Source organism: Triturus cristatus, chromosome 2_2 (assembly GCF_964204655.1).
Source record: "Triturus cristatus chromosome 2_2, aTriCri1.1, whole genome shotgun sequence".
Classification (NCBI taxonomy): domain Eukaryota; kingdom Metazoa; phylum Chordata; class Amphibia; order Caudata; family Salamandridae; genus Triturus; species Triturus cristatus.
In genome coordinates, this window is record NC_140582.1 from 308,433,504 (window position 1) to 308,450,527 (window position 17,024).

Genomic DNA, 17,024 nt, shown 5'->3' on the forward strand with positions numbered 1-17,024 from the left:
CATTGCATAGCCGCATTCACAAACAGCAGTGGAAGAAGCCCAGTGCTCTAATATTCACTGCTCTAATATTCACTGCTTTGGTGAGGGAGCTCCCTCTAATGCCTTGCAAGGATTTCTTGGTCCATTTTCTCTCCTTGTGGTGCCCAAGGAGGGACGAGCGCACCACCAACGTACCTCTGAAATGTTGTGGGGTACTGGAAAACAGCAGAGCCCTAGAAATGTTCACTAAAAACTATCCATAAGTCTCCTGGACCATTGAATTCATGACCCTAGGAGAACTTTTCATTATTTTCAAAGCGCTCAAGAGCTAGCAGGAGGATGTACTCCCACAGATCAGGAGTGCAGTGGCCCTATGTGGTCTGGTTACATGGTTGCGTTTTGTGGCCTGAAAAGTATTAAAACAAAACTCAAACACGTTTATGGTTTTAAAAAAAATAAAAATGCTTTATTGTAAATTGTTTTGTGACAACTACTATTACTAAGCATTTTGATGTGTGTGTGTTAATAAGGAATATGTTGGATATTGAGGTGACTTTTTGACAAAGCCAATAGATCTGATTTACATATGCTGATGCTTTATATATGATGATCTCCTGATAAAGCCAATAGGCCTGCCTTCTATTTTTTAGTGTTCTGACCTTTTTGTGAAATCCAAATGGTCTGCAATAGTTAAAGTGACACCCCTTTATATATGAACATTACCTAAAGGTTAAAGTGATGTTATAGCTTGGTATTGTAATAAGATCTTACTTTACATTAAAAAATCTTCAGAAATTGTCTAGAAAATCCAAAGGTGAACGTGACGATCCATCCATCCATCCATCCATCCATCCATCTAATCTGTCTATCTATCTATCTTTCTGTCTATTCGTCATATATAGGGCGTTGAGCTGTGTGTGAAATGCTATATACTACCATAGTTTAGTATTTGGCGAGTCCATGATTCGTGAGAGATAACGCCGCAAGTCAGTCTTGATGCCCTAAATTGTCGTAATAAATTATCAAATTAATCTTGGATAATATGGTTTATGCTGCGTTGTATTTTCATGTGTAGACAACATAAATAGGGATATCAACTGGAACAGAGCACAAGGTGGGTGTGGGATAGATTCACATTTACATTTATTTATCTGGTATTGATCTCTAGAAAAATGTCGACAGATTTTACCTGCCTAAATGTGTGCGGGATGGCGGTGCTTATTGCACTACTCAAAATTACAATATGTTCGGTAACAGAAAGGGCCGAGTAGTTATAAGCCTACCAAAATTGAGCTACAAAGTTTGTGTTACTATATGGTACAATGTGGAAGTATAATGTCAACCTTATCTCTCTGATCTAAATTGTCTGCAATGTTAGGTTTTATTATCGGCATTTACAGCTTCAAGTAAAATGAAAATATGAGTGTGCTGCCTCCCAGTGGTAATTTTACCATATTGCGAAAAAATGTGTTTTCGTTAGTTTTCTTTTGTCCTATTTCCATTACATAAAATGAAGGCTGTAGAAGCAAGCTTCGAATATCGTAGAACAACGAATATTCCAATCAATCGTTTATAATATTTATTGAAGTAAGCCGTTTCTGCATTGGTCAAACAAGTGTCGGTAATTTAGGTGTTATTGTTACAGTCTTGATTTTAAATTATTCGTTTATGAATGATGTTTCAAACACTGACATGCCAATGTAATGTTTTAATATTAAATGCTGCACATGATAGGAAGCCATTAAACCTGAATTTTGTGCATTTTTGTTACATCAAAAGGATGCACAACATAATTAATTTAATGTTGATTTTAAAGTCAAAGTCCGAAATAACTTTGCGCTACTGACACCTTCATGTGGATGCCAGGGACCTTGGTCCTGCACCATGACTTGTCTCCTTCTGACTGGCCCTTGTCCCCCGGACCAGAGAGAAGCAGAGTGCAATGTCATCTCTATGCAGCAGGGGCTATGTCCAATATTAGTAATCATCATCATGCCCGTGAGAGCAGAGATTTGAGGAGGGTAAAATTATACGGCACCCCTTAAGTAGTTTTAAGACACATTCCACTAGACACATTTTCTTAGCTCCGCACAGTGGCGTGGCTAGCCACTTTGACGCCCGTTGGGTCCCTGCTTTAGCCGCCCTGTGACAAACACATGTAAGAGCAGGGGGGGGGGGGGTGCTGGTCAGCCGCGGCCGGTAGTATGGCGGTGACGTGGGGAGGGGGAGAGGCAGGGTGGGGGCTAGTAAACTATGGATTACGGAGGTTTACAGGTAAATTAACATATACATTAATAAAACGAATTTCGTTGCGTGCACTGCATCGCATTTGGGGATGCAGTGCATGCAACAAAATTCATTTTATTAATTTATATGTTAACTTACCTGTAAACCTCTGTAATCCATAGTTTACTACCCCCCACCCTGCCCCTCCCCCTCCCCACGTCACCGCCCTGCAGTTACTCCTACTACCGACCGCAGCTGGTGCTGGTGATTCCTGCATTTGCCGGCCCATGACAAATGCATGTAAGAGGGGGGAGGCTGCCGCCCCCGAAAACTCGTGCCACCTAGGGTGCCCATCCTTGCTACACCACTGCCTCCACATATACACACACATCATACAGCTGACAGAGAAGATCTCTGCCAAACAGCCCTCCTGTGTGGCCCGTGGGGCATTGCAGCGCTGGCCCTGCGAGGAGCAAAGCCCTATGATGAAGCATGGCACCCACTTGGGTGTGTGAGGGCTCTATCTTCCAATCGGTAAGATTTTCTGAATCACAACACTTTCCAACCACACCTCTTACTTTTTTCTATAGGAACAGCTAACATTTTAATAGAACAGTAGGGATACTTCTTAGAAGGCAGGTGTACATAGACCAGGTATAGAAACACTTTTTACATTTTAATGCACATCTCAGGAAAATCTAATTCTAATTGGCACTAAGAAAAAATACTGTTGGCTTTAAATTACTATAACCTGAATCTATAGTTTAAACACACAAAGATGAGAAAACTATGAAATAAATCGAAAGAAAGAATTACATTAACAAATCAAGATAATGGCCCACCAGCCCAGGCTCTGAAGTACTCTTCAATTTAATGCGTACGTCCATATGTGATGAGGCAAAATGCTGTCACAGTGTAAGAGAGTCAGTGGCTGCACGCTGACCCACTGGTCCATGCTGTATTTTGCAGAGGACAGAAGCAAATTATGAATAACAGTTGAAAGACCTATGAATGAAGACTGCTGATCCAAAGCTTCTTTATGTATGCATATATATTTCACATATTTTTCTTCATTTTTGTTTTTACTATATGTGGCAGGCCAGACAGTTAAATCTACATCTGAGCCACGCAACAAAGGAAATTCATCTTCGCTTTTTGGAAACTTATCTGCTGATAAACTCATAACCTTGGTTGATTAAATAATTAAAGTTTGCTTATAATAAAAATACTATTCAGGGGTGCAGCTAGCTGTCTGATCTCTGAACAGACACTGGCCGTGGGTGTAGGGGAAACCTTACTGTGGTAAGCCGCCCCTTCATTATTATGGTTCTCTTGTTCTACAAAACAAAGCCAGCAGTGAAGCCACCAAGACTTGCCCAGCTCACAAGAGAGCAGCTTTGTGCTCAACGGCAGACAAAGTGCCTTCTGAGTCTTTATACTTTTTAGAGTAACATAGGGGCATATCATCAAGGACCGGCGATAATTATCGCTAAGCGCACTTAGCGCTAGGATAATTATCGCCGAGTAACGTGGAATTTTATTGCTGAGTTAGCGTGCTATTAGCAACATTTATCTCAAAAGCGATAAAATTCCAAGCGCTAACTGCCAAATGTGAGATTATCACTGGAAATCCAGCGATAATCTCACAAAGTTTGGCGTTAGCTTGATGATAGGGCAAGGCATATCCACCTTACATAGGATATCGTGGCTAAGTCAGTCTTGAAGCAGGCGTTAGGAAAGTAGCGATAACAGAGGTTATCGCTACTTTGCTTGTCGCTCTGCAGGTTAGCGTGCCCATTGATAATTGGAGAAATGTCGCTTAGCGACATTTCTCCAGTTATGTCAGGGCAGGAACGCCCACTTTGCATCTCATTTGAGATGCAAAGCTGGGCGTTCAGAAAACAGGCGCTAATGCAAGGATTAATGCGATAGCATGACCTTGCTGATTAGGCGATAAAATTATCGCCGCAAAAGCAGCGATCATTTTTTATCGCCTCCTTGATGATATGCCCCATAGAGAGATAAGTGTTTTTTCAAGAGGAGCAAAAATGAGAGGAGAGAGGAAGTGAGAGAGGGACAGAAGAGCCACTGACAATGTGAGTGAGGTAAGAGAGTGAAAGCGACACACTGGGTAAAAGAGAGCAATAGAAAGAGAAAGGCGAGATGAGGGAACATGTAAGAGATGCATTAAGAGCGTATAAGGTGAGTCCAGAGCACAGAAAACATGCAATAGTGCTTCACTGAGAAAGTGAAGGGCAGCTCCACGAAGAATGGAAGCAGTGAGTGTACAAAGAGAGGGTTGGTGACAGAGCCAAAAAAGAGCAAAGCAGAGCTGAAGACAGAGTAAAGGGGGTGGAATGTCAACACACAATACCTAATCATCAGAACCCTATAGATTGATAATTAATACCAGTGACCATTGTTTTGAAAAGACAGTGCTATCTGTCAATAAGAAAGGGTAATTAGGGGGAGGAGCCTAGCGCGCATCCAAGATGGTCGCGTGAGCACAGGGCTCCCCGGACCCTCGCTGCTCCTCGGAATTTATCCTGACTTTATCCTGACTTGGTTGATGGAATCTGGAAGACGAATGTTGGCTGAACACTAAACTCCTTTCGGAAACCAAATCGGACCTGGCAATCCTGAGTTATGGTGGTTTGAACTTTTGAGGCCCAACCGATGGCTGTGCCCGATGCGAGGGTGATCTGTGGAGCCGGGGCGCAGTTGAACAACAACGGCAGCGGGGCTGTGCCAGTGGCCGTCCCATCACTTTCGGTTTCACTTTTGGATCCCTGAGGGGCTGGACAGTGGAATTGCTTGGGGCGACTGGGCTTTCACTTGGCCTTCGCTTGATGCCTGTGTCTTCGCCTGCTGCCAGTGTGCCCATCGACGGTGGTCCCTTCGCTCCGCCACATTGCGGCCTCTGGTGCGGCCTGCGTCTGCTTGGCCTGTGCCCCCTCGACGCTTACTCGGTGGTCCCCTTCGGCGAACGTGGTTCTCATGGGAGGCAAGGGAGACCCCGAGAGGCGTAAGACCAAGACATCCCTACGTGGGGGACCGGTCCAGACGAACAACATGGACAGCTACACTCAGGGTAAAGGATCCCCCGGGACGGCCAGTGTCCCCCCGGATGATGCCAGTGGTGGCCCGTCCGTTTCTCCGGATCTGTCCCTGCAGGACATCATGGGCGCCATTAATGGCATCAGGGAGACCATCGCTACACAGTACGAGGCCTTGGCCCGTAAAATCGACACGGTGGCCATTGATGTTACGCTAATCCGGGCGGATCTCTCTAAGACCAACGAGAGGGTTCAATCGCTGGATTTGCGGACGTCCTCCCTTGGTACGGACGTGTCGGACCTGCAGACTACTCTCGGCGATCTCAAGTCGGCCAACGATCTGATGGCTCGGCGGCTGGAGGACTTTGAGGGACGGGCTCGACGCAATAACATCCGCGTCATAGGCGTTCCGGAGACCTCCGACAAACGCCCGGTTGATCTCATGGTTGAGGAGCTCATCCTCGAACAGCTTGCCCCCGCTGGCCTGAGTAAGTTCTTCGCCGTGGAGCGGGCCCATCGAGTTCCAGGTGGTCGGCCGCGACCGGGGGCCCCCCCGAGGCCTATTGTTGCGAGACTTTTTCATTACAGAGACCGAGATGCGATTCTGCAGGCCTCACGGGTCCATGGCCCGGTCCGATATGAGAACTCGTCCATTAACTTTTTCCCGGACTTCACCCAACTTGTCCAGAAACAGCGGATGGGCTTCCAGGGGGTGAAGCGTCGTCTCCGGGACCTGGGTCTCAAGTACTCTATGCTTTTTCCTGCTAGGCTCCGAGTGGAATATGAAGATCGGACTACCTTTTTTGACTCTCCGGCGACTGTGAGTGACTGGCTGGATTTGCTGCCGGACCGGGGTGACCGGACTGGGCCCTCTGCCGGTACCGAGGGTGGCGGGTCTCCTTCGGAGTGACTTTTGGTCCTTGACTTTGCAATTTTGTATTGTTCGGCTGGGTTCTACTTCTTTTGTGCATTTTGTTTCATTATGATCTGTGTGGGGGGCGGGCGGGGACGGGTCCCTTTCCTCCTCCGGGGTCTTTTCGTAGAATGGGGTTTGTAGGGCGACAGGCACACTGCAAGTTGGGGTGGTTTTTTGGACCGCAGGGGTGCAGGGTGGGGGGTGTTGGATTCGGGGGGGGGTTGGCGGGTGGGTGGGGTTGTTTGGATTTGTGTTTTTTGTTTTCAAGGCGAGGTATTGGCTATGGTTCAGTTTCGGGTGTTGCGCTATTTGCTATGGGACCTTTGACCTACTGGAGGGGATGGGGGGGGACGGGTTGAGATTGATGTCTTGGAACGTCAATGGATTGGGGGACCGTATCAAACGGGGTGTTGTGCTGCAATATTTGCGTCGTCTGACTCCTGATGTGGTGTTTTTACAGGAGACGCATCTGGTTGGTAATGTTTGTCATGCCATGAACAGGGGGGGATACCGACTCGTGGCCCATTCTGGTTTCACCACTGGCTCTAGAGGGGTAGGCATTCTCCTGCGATCTTAACTTCCGTTAGAGATCACCAGGGTAGTCCTAGACGATAGAGGGCGCTATGTGGCTCTGACTGGGAGGGGCAGTCCCTTTCCTTGATTTCGGTCTATGTTCCCCCGGGCCTCCAGAACTCCACCTTCTCAGACTTGGGTCGTATGCTGCTTGGGCTTCCTGACAGTCTTCTGCTTATGGGTGGGGACTTTAATTCGGTTGTCTCGGGTGACCCGGATCGCCACCCGCCCAGGGCCCTCCCTGCCGCCCAGGCATGGCTCGGCGGACTGCTGGAGACCTTCGGTCTGGTGGATTGTTGGAGGTTAATGCATCCGACACAGTGTCAGTACACATTTCACTCTGGGGCCCATGGGAGTCTCTCCAGATTGGATTATTTTCTTATGCCCGCGGCCCAGACTGCCCGGATTCGAGAGGTTAAACACCTGGCCCAGGGTATCTCTGATCATTCCCCACTGTGGTTGCTTTTTGACACTGGGACGCGGTCCGCTGGGCGGATCGCTCCTATTAACCCTTGGTACCTGCGAGACCCCAAGATCCGTGATAGCCTGATTAAGTCGATTGATCAATATTTTCTTGAGAATGAGGGGTCGGTGTTGTCCTCAGTGTCCCTGTGGGAAGCTTTTAAAGCAGTGCTCCGCGGGCATGCCCTGTCCCAGATAGTGGAGGCTAAGAGGGTTAGGAGGGAGGCGGTGGTGACGCTGGAGACTGAAATATCGGGGCTGGAGGCAGCCTTGGAGGCGGGTGTCACTCCGGATGGGCTGCATGCCCTCAGCCTGAAGCAGTTTGAATATAAGTCTCTTGTTACTGATGCTGCCAAGACCATGTATAGGGAGCAGCAGGGTAGGTTGTATGATGCCGGAGATAAGGCGGGTAAGCTGATTGCCTGGTTGGACAAGAAGGAGAGAGTGAATCGTGTGGTCCCGGAGCTTCGGGCTTCGGATGGAGTGTGTGTGACTGAACCTGGTGAGATTGTGGAGTGTTTTGCTGACCACCTCCGGGCTGTGTACTCCCCGGTGTCTGATAGAGAGGAGGACGACTCTCGTCTTCTGCTGCGGGATATTGCCCTGCCCGGCTTATCCGTCGAGGACCGCGAGCTGATGGAGGCCCCTTTGTCTGTCGACGAGATTGCTACTGCGATTCGCTCCCTTCGCTCGGGCAAGGCTATGGGCCCCAACGGCCTGCCGATTGAACTGTATAAATTACGCCCGGATAAAATCGCGCCTTTCCTCCATCATATGTTTCAGGAGTCGCTCGAGAGGGGTTCCCTTCCCGACGACCAGTGTCTGGCTACTATAGTGGTGATTCCCAAGGATGGTAAGCCACGTGACCGCTGTGCCTCATATAGGCCTATTTCCCTACTAAATGCCGAACCCAAAATCCTTGCTAAGGTCCTCGCTAATCGCTTGCTGAGCGTTATATGCGACTTGATACATCCGGATCAATGCGGCTTCATCCCTCATCGTAATACCGCTCTCAACTTACGGCGTCTGCACGGCGACCTCGCTAGGGCGGAGTACTTCTCTGAACCGGCCGTATTGGTCTCCTTAGACGCCACGATGGCCTTTGACACCATTGAGTGGCCATTCCTTTGGGCCGTCTTGGCGAAGTTTGGCTTTGGGGAGGGATTTCTTAGCTGGGTGAAGCTTCTTTATGCTGGACCAATGGCTCAGGTTGTTGTCAATGGGCGGGTTTCTCGGCCTTTCGCTCTCGGGAGGGGAACTAGGCAGGGGTGCCCGTTGTCCCCGCTGCTCTTTGCTCTCGCCTTGGAACCGCTCGCTGCCTGGCTCCGTTGGGAGCCCTCGATCAGGGGGCTCCGGTGGGCCCCGGGCTTCGAGGATCGGGTCTCATTGTATGTGGATGATATTCTCTTGTATCTCACCTCGCCGCGGGAGTCGCTCAATGTTCTCTTTGATGTCCTTACTTCCTTCGGGAAAAATTCGGGTCTGATAATTAATTGGTCCAAATCTTGTGTGTATCCTATCTCTGGTGGCCTTCCTCTCTTGCCGCCTCGGCTTCCGCTCCAAATATCTCAGTCCGGCTTTAAATACCTGGGGGTGTACGTTTCGTTGGATCCGGCGGTCCGCTATGAGCAGAATCTCCTGTCTCCACTCCGGCGTTTGAGGGCGGATACGGCTCGGTGGTGTAAGTTGCCCTTGTCTCCACTTGGTCGCGCGGCGCTGTTTAAAATGATGTCCCTTCCCAGATTTCTTTATGCACTCCAGAACTCCTTCGATGTCATTCCGGCGGCCTACTTTAGGGAAGTGGAGAGTTTGCAGAGGAGACTGGTTTGGGACGGGCGAGCGCGTATCGCTTTGGCAAAGCTGACTCTCCCCTGGTATGACGGGGGCATCGCGCTTCCTGATATTAGACGGTACTATTGGGCCTCCCAGCTGTCTGCCATTAACCATGCTACGTACGCTCCTGGTTTGAACCCGGCATATGAGATGGATAAATTCCTGCTTCCCGGCGGTAACTATAACAGAGCGCTTTACTCTCGATCCGCTGGTAGGACCCTTACGGGCCCTACTAGGATTGCGGTACGTGTGTGGAAGGCGGCGAACGTAGCGATGGGCTGGAGTGAGCGTTTAACGTGTGCCACTCCTTTATTCGCCTCAGAACGCTTGGGAAGCCTCTGGACAACGAAAGGCTTCGAGCGCTGGGACACGATCGGCATCAGCAGAGTGGGGGACCTATGGGTTAAAGGTGCGGTTAAATCCTTCGCGGCGCTCCAGAGCGAGCACGAGCTTAGTGAAAGAGAGTTCTTCCGTTATGCACAGGTTCGGCACGCCCTGCTCTTGGTCTTTGGGGAGGGGACCACGGTCCCTGCTTCTTCGCCTCTCGAGGACCGCATACTCGATGGTCACGTCCCCGACAGTACTATCTCCTTGATTTACAAAAAACTGATAAATAATCGGGCTGACCTCTTGGTGCGTCTTCGGGAGGCATGGACGGGAGATGGGGTGGAGTTGGACGACGAGGACTGGCAGACTGCACTGTCATCCCCTAAGGAGGTGGCCATCCCGACCCGTCTCCGTCTGGTCCAGCTTAAGATTCTCCATCGTGTTTATGTGACGGGCCCCCGCTTGGTCTCGATGGGGTTCTCTGACGACGGACTCTGTAAGCGTGGCTGCGGGCTCAGTGCCACCTTTCTCCACATACTATGGGAATGCCGCGAGGTGGCGGAATATTGGCGCCAGGTGCATGATGTTATGAGACGAGTCACCGGGGTCGCTCTGCTGCCGGAGGTGCGTCGCTGTGTTCTGAATGTATGGGAGCCCAATGACTATAATGCAGCTCAGGCTCGGTGGGCGGCCTTGGGGAACATGATCGCAAAGAGAGATATAGCGCAGCTCTGGGGTTCCCAACGGCCTCTCACCGTGTCCGTATGGAAGGAGAACATGGACTGGTGCATGTTCAGGGAGAAAACTGTGTATGTGGCTCGTGGTAAACCGGGGGCATGGGGTAGAATTTGGGGGCAGTGGAACGTGTATCGCGGGTCTATCTGTGCTCCCCCCCTGGTGGATACGTCTGGGGTTGCCTCGTCCCCCTGATCCTTGAGGGTTCCTTGCTTATCTCGTACTTCGGAGTACAGATTTGGTTCTCCCGTGGCCCCCCCCTCCCTCTCAGGCCTCCTTTTATTGACCGCCCTCGGGTGGTCGGGTGTGGACTCCCCCGGCTGTGGTTCGACGCCCATTTCAAGTCGTTTCACCTTGCTTTTCGTTTTTCTTTATTTTTGTTGTTATTTATATAAAAAGTGTGTATCCTGACTTCCCTTATGTGCAGTCTGATCTACTGTAATATAGCGGAGCCCCTGTGGGCCAGTCATTGTTTTTTGATCTGCTTGACCACTTTAACTACTAGCGGCCGGCCCTGGCGGTTGTAGGCCCGTGCTTGTAACCTTTTCTCTGCACAATAAAACTTTTTTAAAAAAAAAAAAAAAAAAAAAGAAAGGGTAATTACCAGAATGTGTAAGAGCTAGCCATTATTAGTTTCAATATGTGTTTGAAGTGCTATGTGAGGTCTATCTACTTCAGCTCAGTGTGATCTGCTTTAAAATGTGGCTTTCTCCAGTAATATCTTTAACAGGATTCTTGGTTTGGAGGATGGCATTCACCCAACTCCCTTTTGTTGTTTGTCTTGCAAGTCACTGCATTTATCTGGTATGCAGACCCGCCAACACATACAGTTCCACCATGGGTCAAACGATATTGGCTCTGCTCACGTGGTCTCCTGATGAGGAGCCAATATCACACTGTGGGAAACCCCTGAACGGTGTGGGTTTCTATCTCATGGTTGGAGTCTGGGTATTATAGAAATCCACAGAGAGATTTGCAGAGTCCCCAGGTCCTTAGTAGAAGTATTGGAAGGGTTCTTTCTATAGGTGGCGGGCCATTAGATCAGCTGTCAACAGAAACCACCCTACCCCCGATGCATTGTAAAATTAATAAGTCAAGGGCCCTTCCCCTCCCCAGTCTACACCTCTTAAAAAAAATACCTCTTTTCAAAATGTGAGATACATCTCAAAGTTCGCAGGTCCGGGTGGAGGTCGGGATGTGGCTCCTTAATTCTCAGTGCCGGGACACTCCTGGGAGTAGCCGTGCACTTTATAAATACCCGTCATAACATAACATAACAGGTCTTTAAACAAATGCCACATTAAAGTACAGCATTAGAGTTATTATTTGGGGGCCGTTAGCCCCTGCACCTCATTTTGCAATTGCTTTTAAAGCATGCCCCTTCAAATCAACATAATTAATTCAGTGCAAGTCTCCGGTGTGACGCCTCCCAGTATGCCTCAGCTGCTCCACTGGTAAGGAAACTTCACTGACTGCTGGTCGAGGTAAATGTTACACTTATAACCATGTGCATTGTTCACTGCTCCACTTTTGATACAACGATTCATGCAAAAACTGAGACGATACACCCCCTCCTACACAATTAACTACTAAAACATGATACATAGAAATGCACACAAACTAATAATTTCTCAGTAACTCAAACATGGATGATAAAGTAGATAAAAATGTATCCAACATGATGCTCAATACAGCTTAACCAGCTGTTTGGATGTCACACAGGCATTTACTTTACTAACCACCAGTAGCGGTTCGTGGAGGGAGTTCGGTGGGGCAGTGAGGCGGGGCGGGGGAGGGGCAGAGTGGGGAAATGTAAACACCAGAATATGGATGAACGGATGTAAGTACACATTTAAATAAATAAAACAAATTCCTATGCGCGCGCTGCATCGCAAAATGCGATGCAGCGCGCGCAACGAAATTACTATTCCCACTCCAGCGAGTGCAACAGTAGGGATGCTGTTGGATAGCGGAGGGGTAAAAATTACTATTCCTACTCCAACGAGTGCAACAGTAGGGAAAGTGTTGGATAGTGGAGGGGAAAAATGTACTATTTCCACTCCAATTAGTGCAACAGTAAGGAAAGTGTTGGATAGCAAAGGAGATAAAATTACTATTCCCACTCTAGGCAGTGCAACAGTAGGGAAAGTGTTGGATAGCAGAGGGGTACAAATTTCTATTCCCACCCCAATGAGTGCAACAGTAGGGAATGTGTTGGATAGCGGAGGGGAAAAAATTACTATTCCCACTCCTGCAAGTGCAACTGTAGGGAAAGTGTTGGATAGCAGAGGGGTAAAAATTACTATTCCCACTCCAGCAAGTGCAATAGTAGAGAAAGTGTTGGATAGCATAGGGGTATAAATTACTATTCCCACTCCTGCGAATGCAACAGTAGGGAAAGTGTTGGATAGCGGAGGGGAAAAATGTACTATTCCCACAGAGCAAAATTCTAATTTGAAAACAAACAAAATATCAACTACAATACAAAATATAATAAAAAACCCAAAAACAAAACACATATAAAAATTTACAAAACTTAAAAAAATATTTTAATGTAGCACAAATCTAAAATTGACATAATTCTTTTTTTTTAACTTTAATAAACAATTTACAAACAAATACATATTTTGTAACATAAATTAATCTTAATCAAAAAATACATAAATGTAATATTTATTTTCCTACACTATAACACCACACAATTTACAACACACATCTGAATTAAACAAAAAAGTGTACCTCCATAATTAACACAATTAAATATCAATTAAACAAATATTAATAATTATAAAACACATTAAAAAATGTAAGAATGAATGTACAAACAAAGGTGCCGATTGCAATCCGTTGAAAAAAATTACTGTACGACTCGTATCCGTATATTTTTACGTACGAATCGTACATGTCCCGTACAACCGGTGAAGTACGATTCGTACGTGAAAAATACATACAAATCGCTTCGGGAAAAGTCTACGAGACGTACCCGGACAGTTTTCCATACAAATCGTAAAACTGAAGTCCGAGCGCGCAATATGCATATGTCAGCACCGTACCCCCCCATGTCCGCACTCTATCCCAGCCCCGTACGTGTACGAGACGTACCGCACCACCGAAGCCCAGCCCGTACGTGTACGCACCGTACTCCACCACCGTACCCCAGCCCCGTACATGTACGCACCGTACCCCACCACTGTACCCCAGCCCCGTACTTGTACGCACCGTACCCCACCACCGTACCCCAGCCCCGTGCTTGTCCGCACCGTACCCCAGCGCCGTACCCCAAGCCCGTACTTGGATGCACTGTACCCCACCACTGTACCCCAGCCCCGTACTTGTACGCACTGTACCCCACCACCATACCCCAGCCCCGTACTTGGATGCACCGTACCCCAGCTCCATACCCCAGGCCCGTACTTGGACGCACCGTACCCCAGCGCCGTACCCCAGCCCCGTACCCCAGCACTGTACCCCAGCCCCGTACATGTACACACCGTACCCCAGCACCGTACCCCAGCCCCGTACTTGTACGCACCGTACCCCAGCGCCGTACCCCAGCCCCGTACTTGGACGCACCGTACCCCAGCCCCATACCCCAGGCCCGTACTTGGATGCACCGTACCCCAGCACCGTACCCCAGCACCGTACCCCAGCCCCGTACTTGTGCGCACCATACCCCAGCCCCGTACATGTACGCACCATACCCCAACACCGTACCCCAGCCCTGTACATGTACGCACCGTACCCCACCACCGAACCCCAGCCCCGTACTTGTACGCACCGTACCCCACCACCGTACCCCAGCCCCGTACTTGGACGCACCGTACCCCAGCACCGTACTTGTATGCACCGTACCCCAAGACCATACCCCAGCCTCGTACTTGGACGCACCGTACCCCACCACCGTACCCCAGCATCGCGTATGTACGAACCGTACAACAACATTGCATATGTGAGCAGTGTACAACAACATCGCGTATGTACGCACCTTACATATGCTAAAACGACTCGTACAGAACCAGGACACTGTAAAACAGCACAAGGAGGGTCAATTCGACTCGCACAACACCACAAAACACGTCTACAGTAGAAAAAACATCTAAATGACTGCCCTGGCACATCCAAACAGGCAAACAGAGGCCCAAACTCACAACCACCTCTTATGACACACCCATCAAAATTTTAAACCCAGCCACACCCACAAATAGACCAATAAAAAGGGCCCACACACACAAACCATGAGCCTTTGCAACAGACCCACTGCTGACAGACACCACACACAAACAACTGCACCCATACACCTTAACGTACACACCTTCACACAACCTCCTTCACACAGACCCCCTCTTCACATTCAGACCCACAGCGTCACATTCACACCCACACACCCACAACCATCCACACCCACACCCACACCCCACACCATGCCCACAGACAAGAATCCAAAGTTCACAAGGGAGGAGCTGGACATCCTTGTCAACGAAGTCATCAGAGTCGAGCCACAGCTCTTTGGAACATTGGTCAGACAGACCAACATAGCAGAAAAATCACGCATGTGGCAGAGGATCGTCGATAGGGTGAATGCTGTTGCGCCCATCAGAAGGACCAGGAATGAATGCCAAGCCAGGTGGTACGATCTGCGGAGGGCAGTCAAGCGCAAAATGAAAGAGGACTACGCCCAGAGCAATATCACTGAAGGTGGGCTGCCCCGCAGACCGGTACATTACCATCCCTGGGAGGAGAAGGTGATGGCCCTGCTTCCGCCAGTGGGAGTACACGGAGTCCAAGGAGTGGCAGTGCCTGGTGAGTACACAAACAACTTACGTGCCATCCACACCCCAACTACACCAAATGCACGCAACTACCCCCAAGCCCTCACCTCACCTGACACAACCACATACAAAAACAACGCTCATGCCACTAACATGTCCATGCCCCATTCACAAAGCAAGGCCATGCCATGTCCCAGGCTACATGAACCACAAACACAAGACTGGATGTCCGTGATGCTGGTAGGGTGGGGCTCAAAAAACACATTGTTCAACTCAGAAGCAGACATCATTGCCCTCAGCCCATATGGCCCAGGTATATACCCATGCACCATGCTCAATGCACAGGGGCTTGCTAAGTACTGACAAGGTAGCTGAGACTTGGCCCTGCTGTAGGCAGCACAAGGCCCTCCTGTGACCACTGGAAACTCAAACACCAATACCACAAGCTCAGATATCTAGGACAGGAACTCACACTCACACTCACTGTCATGCCAGCATGCTCCATGAGGGGACAGACACATCACCTGGGAGACCCAATGTCAAATCACACTACACCCAACAGCAGGCCCTGTCACACACACCCCTTACCCAAGCACACACCCCCGGGGCAGGCAATGGATTTACCCACTCTCACAATGGACATGTGACACAACAAGATCAATCCATAGCCAAAGAAGCATCACAGCCAAAAATCTACATGCCAAACACTCATGAGAACATATCAATATGTCCCCCGCAACAAACCCATCCACAAGTGAACATTGAGAGGAATGCTTGGCACATCCAACTACCTGGAGGAACTGTGCCAACTTTAATATGTATGAAACATTGATGTCGCATGAAACAGCATTAACATTGTCTCTCTCGCACACAGGGCAACGTCATGGATCTCCCCCCAACAATGGGGAGAAGAATCACAGTCCCAGGCTCGGCAGGAAGCTGATCCCACCGGCAGCGACGACTCTCAACACTCCGTGGATGACCCCAACCCACCTGGACCCTCTCAAACAGAGTATTCCCACCAACAAGACATGCTCGTTCGTTGTGCAGCCGCAGCATCATTTGTGGCACCCTGCTACGCCTCATGATGTAGGCATCGTGTGCTGACCCTGAAAAACGTGCACAGACATGGGAAATCAGCATGTTAGCAAGACACACCACAAAAAGGGCATTTATAGAGTGGTAATGTTTACGGTTGCGATAGGCGACCTCCTGTGCCTGTGGTGGTACCAAAGCCACATGTGTCCCATCAATGGACCCAATGACATGGGGCATCCCTCCCAGGGCATAGAAATCACCCTTGACACGCTGAACATCGTATGTGACATGCCACCAACATCAGCTATGGTGAATTGAAACGTACCTGTGGCAAAAAAATGTAGGGCTGCCATCACCTTCATCTTGGGGGTCAGCGCAGTAGGATACCTGTGTCGTGGTTGGAGGTGTGGTGCCAGCTTGGCGGTCAAGTCCTCAATCAACTGTTGGGTGAATCTGTAACGTCATATGCAGTCACGTTCCCTCATGGCACCCAAGTCTGGCATTGGTCTGGGGACAGGCGGTGCCCTGCAGAAAATTGGAATGAATAACGAAGAGTGAGAACATAACAACATCAATGTCAATGACCTGAGCACATGCTCAACTGCTAATACACATCTGCTAAATACAGAGTCTGGTCTGTGCAATACATCCAGGATACGTATGCCAGCCAGGTGATACTCCTACGAAAAGCCAGCTACACCCGTTTATTGTCAAGTCTACATGACATGCCCTGAAACGAGCTGTGGGCCAGTGTCAATGAACAGCCAGAGACATCACAAGAGTGACATACATCCACATATCTGCATTTGAAGGATGTCATCTCATACAGACAGCTGACAGCAAGCTAGACGCACAGATCACATGGAATGTCAAATGTACAGATCACACACATTGCGATGAAGGGGTACACGTGAAAACAGAAAACACAGACATTGAGACGACGCAGATATGTCCTCATGTCAAAATATCATGTTCGATGCATACAGACACACGTTACGTGGAAATCCACATGTGGCATGGTGTGCGTAGATGTGTGCCATGCCCATCTACACACAGACACATGTTGGATGCAGCAACAGCAGATGCAGTTGACGGAACACCAACAGCAAG